General features: G+C 42.0%; 1 protein-coding gene across 2 annotated transcripts in view; it reads left to right on the top strand.

Annotated features, from left to right (window-relative positions):
- Positions 1 to 12,061, top strand: part of ELF3 (E74 like ETS transcription factor 3) — a 136,204-nt gene that overhangs the window by 24,887 nt on the left and 99,256 nt on the right. For both annotated transcript variants that reach the window (XM_073561066.1, XM_073561068.1), the window contains exon 2: positions 10,849 to 10,872. The gene's annotated coding sequence lies outside the window, so the exon portion shown is untranslated. The remainder of the gene's footprint in view (positions 1 to 10,848; positions 10,873 to 12,061) is intronic.

The raw sequence follows: 12,061 nt of genomic DNA, 5'->3' as shown, positions 1-12,061 counted from the left end.
CCCTCCAAGTATGCCCTTCAGCAGGGCTCTCAATCTTGTCTGGGTATATGGGTTACACAAAGAAAAAAACCGCACCCAACTGGCACAGAAGAGCAATAAAAAGGCGAGAATAAATGGGAAGTGGGCACTATAGAGATGATGATTTGTGTGCCAGTTTGGCTTTTACAGCCCCTTTAGTTATGCCATTTATTTCTATTCCATGCCTGAATGTCCCCATTTAATCACCTGAAGCCCACGATGACTGACTTAGGCTTGAACTTGTGCAGCCCTCTTTAGCCAGAGAAGGAAAAGGCTGCTGTAGTGCTTTGTTTTCTGCCCTAACTCCTACTGCCTGCGGACACAGACCAGCGTGATGTCATTATTGCGCTGACCTGTATCGCTATTTACTGCACAACACTCAATGTTCTTAGGCTTAAAAGCGCCACCTGCTGGAGCTGTGCAGTACTCTGCGCTGTCCTGTAATGTTCTGAATTTGTCAGAATAAATTTACACATTAGTTTTGAAAAAAACTAAACACCATGATTGTATTGCATGAACCCACTCTAAATCACCCTATAAAAGAGAGATTAGAGGAATAGTCATTTATGAGAGCGTTACTGCATATAGTCTATGTTATGTGTCCAGTAGTGAAGAGGAGGGAGAAGAGGTCAGTGATGATAAAATGGAATCAAAAAAGAGGAAGAGCACAGCGCAGAGAACATCAGACTGTAAGTAGAGAGATAGTGACATATACAGATATTAAAGGCTGGATACAGTATGATTGTAGATATTTATTAGTAACTAATGAATGTCTTGATATCACTGGGCAGACACTGAGGAGGTGTCAGAGTCTCCTGTTTAGATTAATTTGTTTTTCACAGGAATATTTTGTCAATATGATGGATATCCTGGCAGACCTCAATGAGCCCCTAATGTAAGTCATTGGGGTCTGTTTGGTCACCGCCGGTGTCCATTATGTGACGTATCTGTCATACTTCTTTAGCATTGGAAATCAATACCTATCCAATGTTCCTCTATTTCCAAAATTAAAGGAGACCGAGCAAGAAGAAAGTGAGTAATGACCCTTTAAATGTAAATGAAAGGATATTAACCCCTTTATGACATCCATCATGCATATACGTGGATGTGCGGACCACACATGCTTTGATCTGGCTCCAGAAATGTGTTATATGGTCAAAATTTAGACAACCTCTAAATCCGTATTCATGCCTAGTATAAATTGCATTTTCAATTTGCATTCTAAACAGCTTTTTTTTGGCTGCTTTTTACCAGCATGTTTTCTGCATAATACACAAAAACAATCTGCTCCAATTATTGCATTTTCTTGAAGTTTTTTTAATGCATTTTCCTTCTTATTTGATGCATATTTGGTGCAGATTTGAAGTAGCATCTGGGCTTCATAGGAGATCATTAGTTTTGTAATAGACTACAATGCTACATGTATGTTATTGGAGAAGCAATCGGAGGTTCAAGTTCACTAGGGAGACTAAAACAATGAGGAAAAAAATACATACAGTACAGACCAAAAGTTTGGACACACCTTCTCATTCAAAGAGATTTCTTTATTTTCATTACTATGAAAATTGTAGATAGGATTAATGTTCACCGCACACTCAAGTGGAATAACTTGCATAAAGAATTCATTTATAGTGATACATATATTAGGCCAGGGAGAAGATTTACAAATGCGATTGTAAGTGACGTTTCGACCCTGCCAGCGTCTTAATTATATATCGCTGTAAGAAAATAAAACAAATATAAATAAAACACAATACACCAAAAGTTGATTAGATATACAGAAAAAGAATCACCCCGGGTACGTAGTCAAACAAAAAACAGAGTAGACGATATACAGTATACAGTATATACAATATATACAAAATGAGCACAGCTCTAAGTAATCAATACATTTGAACAGTTCATAGCATAACGTCCAATGCACAGAGCAGGTCAGAGACATGAATAAAGAGGTATATATTACCATAAATTTTAGTGCATACACGAGATAGAGCACAGTGGTGCAGTGAGGGTATAAAGCGATCCCACAGGCTGCAATGAATCATAACATAATGAGGATTTGAATTAGAATGAAACCATCATGAAGAGTCGAAAATGTAGAAAAATGTAAAAGGTTAAAAGTGGATACCTAATGAAATTAGGATGGTGCCAAAGTAGCGCTGTTAAAGCACTAAGCTGGTTCTTGGGCACTTTGTGTACTGTACTACAGGACCTAAAAAAGTAATGGAAATGGTCACTAATGTTGCCTATGTGACACTTTTGCTTATGACACAGCTACTTGCTCCAGTATCCTTTCACAGGTTACTGGCTCTAGCAATTTCCTTAAAAACTCCTGCTCAGGAGCTTAAAACCAGAGATTATGAAAAGGAGAGACGACGCTTAATCTCGTATAATCTCCATTGTACCACATTGGCAGAATATCACCATCAGAATAAAATCCCTAGAGGTCTCAGGAGTAACTTACGTCCGACTTTATTCTCTGATAATCAGGAATATTGCGAATAATATAGAAAAATGTTCCCTGGATGTAATAATTCTCCCAGTGGAATACTTGCAAAAAGCCATTGCAGATACTAAACACAACATAGAGGCCATAGAGGCCATTGAGACACAACTTACAACTGCCCTTTCTTCAAGTGACTGGTCCAGCTTGAAGACTAAGACGGATAAGATCCTCGCGGAACATCAAAAAACAATACAAGAGCGAAAGAGACAGAAGTTTCAAAGGGATAACGAAGACTACAATAACAACAGGGTATACCGATGGAACGACTCCTCTACTTGGCGTCGACCACAAAATCAACGAAGCTATGATTCCTTCAGCTCCAGCAGCAACTCTTCGGCTGGAATCGGCAGACAGCGTTTTTTACACAAAGGCCGCAGGGGAGGTCTACATCATCAAGGCGTACCAGACGATCAAGGCGAAAGAATGACAAGATCACAGGTGAGGTCACTAACCTGGTGATCAATATATCAAGTTACCTCCTCTCCCCTGATGAACTCTCTTTATTGCAAAAAGGTCTATCCTTCTGCCCTACCCCCAGCTGGAACTGGTTCCAACTTGAGAAGGACCTCCAACGTTTTTATCGCACTATTAGATTAAAGAAACACTTTGGCCTACAGGCCCTCGCTCCATCAAGCAGAACTTCCCTGTTGTGAGCTCATCTGTTCATTCACCTTTTGTGTCCGAGGATCTCCCTCTTCTGGTGAAGGAAGGGAGTGAGGCTGATTTGGATGAAAGAAACCAAACACTTGATCAGGTGGATTGTGACTGGGTAACGGGAACTTCAGACTGGATATAAGGCAGCCGACGCCCTTCTGAGTGGCTGGTGATTTCTCTGCTGGATTCTTGGAGACCAGACTGATTCCTGCTTCCCAAAGATAAGTTTTGCTCTGCTATTGAACTTATTAGTTTTGGTTTTGTTTACCTTGTTTTTTGAGTTCAGACATCAGCCATCCCCGGCCGGGGGTGTGCTGGATTCTTATTCCTTGATCAGTGTTCTCTTTTGCTCTTCTTTCAGAATATTCTGAGTGCTGATATAGGGTTTGAAGTCTAGTGACTTCAGGGTCCTTTTTGCTTATCAGTTGTGTTGGTAATATTTTTAGCAGGGTTTTCTCGGATTGCAGACAGCAGCTTTTCTGTCCTGTCCTTTTTAGTTAGCTTGGGCCCCATCGTTTGCTCAACCTATCTTTCTATCTGTATTAGTGTTTTCATCTTATTTCACCGTCATTATTTGTTGGGGGCTGCCTATTGCTTTGGGGTCTGCTCTGGGGCAGTCAGTTTTTCCCTTTTCTCTCTTTAGGCTTATTTAGATCTCCGGCTGTGACGAGGTGTCTAGGATCACCGTAGGAACACTCCACGGCTACTACTAGTTGTGTGATAGGATTAGGGGTCTGCAATCCGCTAGTTTCCAACTTCTCTGATTTTCTGGGCTGAGCTTGTGTTTTGTTTTTTCCTCCTCGGTGACTCAATCATAACAGAATCACCAGCCATACCGCAGATTCTAGGGTACTCAAAAGCAGGAAGGAATTGTTTAAAAAAAAAAAAGTGTCAATTTTTTTTTTGAGTGTATATTTTTTCCTCTTTTTCTCTGAGGTCATAGGAGGAATATATATTTTTTCTGATGGAGTTTAAGCAATTGTCTGATCGGCCTTGGGGTTGTTGTATGATGAACCTAATGCGATTGATCAAGCTGAAAAGACCCTGTTGGCATTGAGCCAGGGTCAAGATTCTGCAGAACTGAACTGTCAAAAATTCCAAAAGTGGGCGGTCCTCACCACGTGGAATGATGGTGCCTTGGCAGCTCTCTTTCGGAAGGGCTTGTCAGAAGCCGTAAAGGATACTATGGTGGGATTTCCTGTTCCCTCTGGTCTTGATGATTCTATGTCATTAGCCATTCAGGTTGATCGGCGTTTACGTGAACGTAAAATTACACGGGAAATGCTGCCACCTGTTGAACAAATGTCTGAACCTATGCAATGTGATAGAGTTTTGTCTAGGGTGCAACATCAGGAGTTTAGAAGGTGTAATAAGCTATGTTTTTTCTGTGGAGATGCCTCTCATACTATTTCTGTCTGCCCTAAACGAGAGAAACGTTTTGCACACACATTTGCTGTAGGTGGTGTACAACCTAAGTTTCTTCTGGCAATTACTCTGATCTGCTCCCTGTCCACATTTTCAGCTAAATCCTTTGTGGATTCAGGAGCGGCCTTGAACCTAATGGATTTAGATTTTGTTAAACGTTGTAGTTTCCCTATGACACCCCTGCGGACGCCTATTCCTTTGAGGGGTATTGATGCTACTCCTTTGGCGAAGAATAAACCTCAATTTTGGACCCAGAAGGTAATGCGGGTCACCCCAGACCATCAAGAAAATTGCAGATTTTTGGTGTTGCATAATTTGCATGATACCATCGTGCTGGGGTTCCCCTGGTTGCAAATCCATAATCCAGTTTTGGATTGGAAATCTGTGTCTGTGGTGAGTTGGGGTTGTCGATGTGCTCTTAGTGACACTCCTGTTTTCTCCACCTCTCCCCAGTCGCATGAGGTTCCTGACTATTTGACTGATTTTTATGATGTGTTTAGTGAGAGTAAGTCTGCATCTTTGCCTCCTCATAGGAGTTATGACTGTGCAATTGAGCTGAGTCCGGGGTGTAAATTTCTCAAGGGTTGACTTTTTAATTTATCTGTAACCGAACATGAGGCTATGCGTTCTTATATTAAGGAGTCGTTGGAGAAGGGTCATATTAGACCATCCTCTTCACCCTTGGGTGCTGGTTTTTTTTTTAGTGGCCAAGAAGGATGGTTCATTAAGGCCCTGTATTGACTATCGCTCCCTTAACAAAATTACTGTTAAATATCAGTATCCGTTACCCCTGATTTCTGACCTACTTTCTAGAGTTGAAGGTGCTTGCTGGCTTACCAAACTTGACCTCAGGGGGGCGTATAATCTTATTCGCATTACGCATGGGGATGAATGGAAGACAGCGTTTAATACTCCGGAGGGACATTTTGAGCACCTGGTGATGCCTTTTGGGCTCACTAACGCCCCTTCTGTTTTCCAGTGCTTCATGAATGATATTTTCCGGGACTTTGTGGATAAGTTTCTGATCATCTATTTGGATGATATTTTGAACTTTTCCAGGGATTGGGACTCTCATGTGGAACATGTTCGGACAGTGTTCCGGATTTTGAGGGAAAACTCCCTGTATGTTAAGGGATCAAAATGTCTTTTTGGTGTACAGAGGATTTCATTTTTGGGATTTATTTTGTCTCCGTCAACTATTGAAATGGACCCGGCCAAGGTACAGGCCATTTATGATTGGGTGCAGCCCACTTCTTTGAAGGCTCTCCAGAAGTTTTTGGGTTTTGCTAATTTTTATCGTAAGTTTATAGCCAATTTTTCTGTTATTGCCAAACCATTAACTGATTTGACTAAGAAGGGCGCTGATTTGCTGAATTGGTCTCTAGAGGCTGTTTCTTCTTTTCAGGAGCTGAAGCGGAGGTTCACTTCTTCTCCGGTTTTGCGACAACCCGATGTCTCACTTCCATTTCAGGTGGAAGTGGATGCTTCAGAGACTGGTGCAGGAGCTGTTTTGTCCCAAAAAGATCCTGTAACATCTAAAATGAACCCCTGTGCCTTCTTTTCCCGAAAGTTCTCTCCTTCGGAACGCAACTATGATGTGGGGAATCGAGAACTGTTGGCCATGAAGTGGGCATTTGAGGAGTGGAGACATTGGTTGGAGGGAGCTAGACATCAAGTTGTGGTCCTCACTGACCACAACAGTTTGATCTACCTTGAGTCGGCTGAACGCTTCAATCCGAGACAGGCCAGGTGGGCCTTGTTTTTCACACGTTTTGATTTTGTGGTCTCCTTTCTTCCGGGCACTAAGAACGTTAAGGCTGATGCCCTCTCTAGGAGTTTTTTGGCTGATTCTCCTATTGTGACCAAGCCTGCTACCATCTTAGGTGAGGGGGTGGTTCTTTCTGCCATCTCACCTGATTTGAGATGTGCTCTGGAGAAGTTTCAGGAGGATAAGCCTGAGCATTGTCCCAGTGGTAGGTTGTATGTTCCTGACCAGTGGAGGAGGAAAGTGATGTCTGAGGTTCATTGCTCCGCGTTGGCTGGTCATCCAGGTATTTTTGGTACTAGAGAGTCGGTCTTTTTGGTGGCCTACCTTGTCTCGTGATGTCAGAAATTTTGTGCAGTCCTGTGGGACTTGCTCCTGATCTAAGCCTTGTTCTCGTTCTAGTGGGTTGTTGATGCCTTTGCCAGTGCCCAGGAGGCCATGGACCCATATTTCAATGGATTTTATTTCTGATCTGCCTGTCTCTCAGAGGATGACTGTTATCTGGGTGACTTGTGATAGATTCTCTAAGATGGTCCATCTTGTACCACTCCCTAAGTTGCCATCTTCCTCAGAGTTGATGCCCTTGTTTTTGCAACAGGTGGTTCGCTTGCACGGGATTCCCGAGAACATTGTATCGGACAGAGGAGTTCAGTTTGTCTCTAGATTCAGGAGGACCTTTAGTTCCAAGTTGGGAATTCAGTTGTCCTTCTCCTCTGCATTTCACCCTCAGACCAATGGGCAGACGGAGAGAACAAACCAGACTTTGGATGCTTATTTGAGATGTTTTATATCTGCTGATCAGGATGATTGGGTCTCATTTTTACCCTTGGACGAATTTGCTTTAAATAATAGAGCTAGTTCTGCCACTTTGATGTCACCCTTTTTCTGTAACTTTGGGCTTCATCCTCGATTTTCTTCAGGGCAGGTGGAGTCTTCTGCCTGTCCAGGGGTTGACACTGTGGTGGAAAGAATGCAGCAGATTTGGGACCAAGTGGTGGATAAGTTATCTCTTTCCCAGGAAAAGGCCCAGCGGTTTTCTAACCGGCATAGGACCATTGGTCCCCGGTTTAAGGTGGGTGATATGGTCTGGTTGTCATCAAAGAATATCTCTATGAAAGTGGCTTCTCCAAAGTTTAAACCTAGATTTATTGGACCTTACAAGATTTTGGAGATTATTAATCCGGTCTCTTTTCGGTTGGCTCTTCCTGTCACATTTAAGATTCATAATGTGTTTCATAAGTCCTTGTTGAAGAGGTTTGTTGAACCAGTGGTTCCTATGGTGGCACCTCCTGACCCTGTGTTGGTTGAAGGTAACATGGAATATGAGGTAGAGAAGATACTGGATTCCCGTCTGGCTAGACGGAGACTCCAGTACTCCAGTATTTGGTTAAGTGAAAGGGTTATGGTCAGGAGGATAATTCCTGGGTCTCTGCCTCTGATATTCATGCCGAAAGATTGGTGTGTGCTTTTCATCGGGCTCATCCTGATCGGCCTGGTGGCTTGGATGAGGGTTCGGTGACCCCTCCTCAAGGGGTAGGTACTGTTGTGAGCTCCTCTGTTCATTCACCTTTTATGTCCGAGGATCTCCCTCTTCTGGTGAAGGAAGTTAGTGAGGCTGATTTGGATGAAAGAAACCAAACACTTGATCAGGTGGATTGTGACTGGGTAACGGGAACTTCAGACTGGATATAAGGCAGCCGACGCCCTTCTGAGTGGCTGATGATTTCTCTGCTGGATTCTTGGAGACCAGTCTGATTCCTGCTTCCCAAAAATAAGTTTTGCTCTGCTATTGAACTTATTAGTTTTGGTTTTGTTTACCTTGTTTTTTGAGTTCAGCCATCCCCGGCCGGGAGTGTGCTGGATTCTTATTCCTTGATCAGTGTTCTCTTTTGCTCTGCTTTCAGAATATTCTGAGTGCTGATATAGGGTTTGAAGTCTAGTGACTTCAGGGTCCTTTTTGCTTATCAGTTGTGTTGGTAATATTTTTAGCAGAGTTTTCTCGGATTGCAGACAGCAGCTTTTCTGTCCTGTCCTTTTTAGTTAGCTTGGGCCCCATCGTTTGCTCAACCTATCTTTCTATCTGTGTTAGTGTTTTCATCTTATTTCACCGTCATTATTTGTTGGGGGCTGCCTATTGCCTTGGGGTCTGCTCTGGGGCAGTCAGTTTTTCCATTTTCTCTCTTTAGGCTTATTTAGATCTCCGGCTGTGACGAGGTGTCTAGGATCACCGTTGGAACACTCCACGGCTACTACTAGTTGTGTGATAGGATTAGGGGTCTGCAATCCGCTAGTTTCCAACCTCTCTGATTTTCTGGGCTGAGCTTGTGTTTTGTTTTTTCCTCCTCGGTGACTCAATCATAACACTTTCCACTGTGGGGAGGTAACTGTTCCCGAATTGTCTATCGTTTCTTTGGGTCTTTGAAACCCTAGTAATTTTTGTCCTCCGCGTACTCACCATGCCACTGAGACCTTTATAGAATTGGTTGACCGTGAGGTCAAACAACTCTCTCACGATCAGAAACTTGGTTTTTCTCCGACACATTACAATCTGTCACATAGTGAAAAAATGGCTCTAAGATCACTTGAAAGCAACAAAACTATTATTATCAAACCGGCAGACAAAGGGGGTGGGATTGTAATCATGGATCGCTCCTCCTACTGTGATGAGATCCGCCGACAGATTCTAATATATATAGGATAATTACCAGAGACCCCACTCGAACTATTAAGTTGAAAATACACAACTTAGTATCTCATTACTTGGATAGACATGTAATTGATCAAATGACGGCCACCTTTCTAACACAACCCCACCCGATTATACCAGTATTGTATATACTACCAAAAATAAACAAATCAATGAGCAATCCGCCGGGCAGACCCATTGTGGCCTCCACAGATTCCATCCTATCACCTTTGTCTATCTTTCTCGAAAAAATCATTACACCACTAATTAAAACCACGAAAGCATTTTTACTGGATACGGGACATTTCTTGGGGATTATCAAACAGCTAGGCCGAGTACCACCCAATAGCTTTCTAGTGACAATGGATGTCAATAGTCTTTACACATCCATTCCACATGATAAAGGCATAGAAGCCACCAAACTGCTTCTTACAAATTCTAACTTATCAGCTGATTCAATTGAACTATGCACTGATATACTTAAACTAGTCCTATATGAGAACTTTTTACTATATGACGACACCTTCTTTATCCAAAGATGTGGGACAGCGATGGGATCGAACGTAACGCCCGGCTACGCAAACGCCTTCATGAATCAGTTTGAAATTGAACATGTTTTTTCCCATGACCTATATATGAACCAGGTGATCGGTTACCATCGCTATATAGACGACATTTTCTTTGTCTGGACGGGTACCTTAGATTCTCTCAACACCTTCCACCAATACCTCAATTCCACTTTCCCAGGATTACAATTTACTATACACCATAGCAAGGATCAAGTTCCTTTCCTTGATACACTAGTACTCAAGGATGAAGAAGGTACCCTATCAACTGACCTCTTTTGCAAACCCACTGACTGTAACACTTTATTACATTATTCCAGCTGTCATCCAAGAATGACAAAAAATAGCTTACCACGCTCACAGTTCAATAGGGTTGCACGCATTGTTTCAGACTTCGAAACCCTCAAAACCAGACTCGACAGTATGTCACAGAAATTCCAGACAAGGCACTACCCAGTCGGATTACTAGATAAAGAAAGGAACCGGGTTCTCACACTAGGACCCCCTCCTCCACCAGTGCATAAAAGAGGTAGAATCCCATTTGTACACTTATCATCCCCTCATGCCTAAGGTTTACTCTAGCATTAGAAAGCACTGGCCACTGCTGTCTAGGGCTTACCCAAAAATTGAGTCCTTCAGTACTCCCACTTTGATATGTACTAAGAGACCCTCGAATATTAGGGACAAACTGATACGAGCTGATATAGGCAGCACATGCCCTACCACTTCACAGGGATTAATTGGCGCAAGGCGCAATGGCACGTTTCCCTGTCTCAACTGTGCAGCATGTTCCAATGTAATCCGGTCTGATAATGTTACCCACCCCAGGACAGGGAAAACTTACCCTGTCCAAGGATACTTTACCTGTAATTCTAATTTCGTCATCTACCTTACCAAGTGCCCTTGTGGTCTCCTCTATGTTGGGGAGACCACACAACATGTGAAGGATAGAATAGCAAGCCACAAATCCACTATCAGGTGTGACAAGACTTGGCTTCCCTTACCGGACCACTTTACTAAACAACGTCATTCTGTGGCACAACTGAAATTCCAGATAATAGAGCAGGTTCCCTATCCAAGGAGAGGTGGCGATCGCATAAAATTACTCAGACAAAGAGAATCATTCTGGATATACACCCTGGATACATTGGAACCTAGGGGCTTGAATAGAGAGATAGATTGGCATGTTTAATTATGTTCCATTAACCTCGCTCTTTTCTTTTTTCAGATGCGCTAATTTTCAAACAGATAGGTGAGTTACACAATATTTTTTCATTTTTCATTTTTTTTTTTATTTTATTTTAATTTTTTCATTAATTTTCATTATTTTTCTTTATTTTTTAACTTTTATTTTTATAATTGTTTTATTTTTATTTCTTTTTATTTTTTTCATTTTTATTTTATTATTATTTTTATTTTTTCTTTATTTTTTCTGCTCAGTTTCGCTCCATCCATTTATCATTCATTTATTTTTCACAATTCTTTACACTCCCTTTACTCTTCATTTTTATTTTATTTTCTCCGTTTTTTCACAATTTTCCCTTATTTTTCATATTTTATTATTTTTAATTATTATTTGTTTGATTTTTTCTTATTTTTCTCATTTTACTTATCATTTTTCTTTTATTTATTTTTTTTTTTTTCTTATTACTTTTTATTTTCTTGATTTTCTTATTTTCCATTTTTACTGTTATATTAATTTTTATATTACTTTTTCTACACTAATGTGGCTTAATTTATATCTATTTTGATCCATCTTCAATTTTTCTCTACCGCCCATTATCTGTCCTCTACATACGCCACTCCAACTGATATCTCTGCCTTATATGCGTTTATCTACCTGATTGCATCATCCCTCTTTCACTAGTGTCATCCATCTCCTGCATTTCTTTACACATACACAGCCTGCTTCAATAAAGAGGCTCCCTGTGATTTAGCTCCTCCTTCCTTTATTATGTATTCACTGGTGCCCAGCATGCAGGCGCTGACCCACTGCTAGACAATTTCCATATCAACCGCTTCCTTAGCTGTCGTAGACATGTTCAGTTGCCTCTGATTCACTGGCTTACATCACTTCCGGTTTTAGCGCTGGACTTCCGCTCCTGGGCGCTCACAGGACTTAAATAATGGGTTATTCCACACAGATGCACACTGCCACAGCCTGGCACAGGAGCGCCACTCAGCCACACATTGGGACTAAAGGGCAGGTCACACTAAGAGATATCGCTAGCAATATCGCTATAACTAGTGACGTTGTAGCGATATTGCTAGCGATATCGCTGTGTCTGATACTTACCTACGACCGGCTCCCCCGCTGCTTATCGCTGATCACGCGAGAACAGGCTGGACTGTTTCTCGTCGTCAGCTTCCTGCGGCGCTTCCTGCTGTGATGACGAGCGACGCGTGGACGCGGGCGGGAGGACGCAGGATCGCCTAGTGTG

The sequence above is a fragment of the Dendrobates tinctorius genome, unplaced genomic scaffold (genome assembly GCF_039654945.1).
Source record: "Dendrobates tinctorius isolate UK_male_01 unplaced genomic scaffold, ASM3965494v1 ptg000312l, whole genome shotgun sequence".
Lineage (NCBI taxonomy): Eukaryota > Metazoa > Chordata > Amphibia > Anura > Dendrobatidae > Dendrobates > Dendrobates tinctorius.
This window is presented reverse-complemented; position numbering and strand designations above follow the sequence as displayed.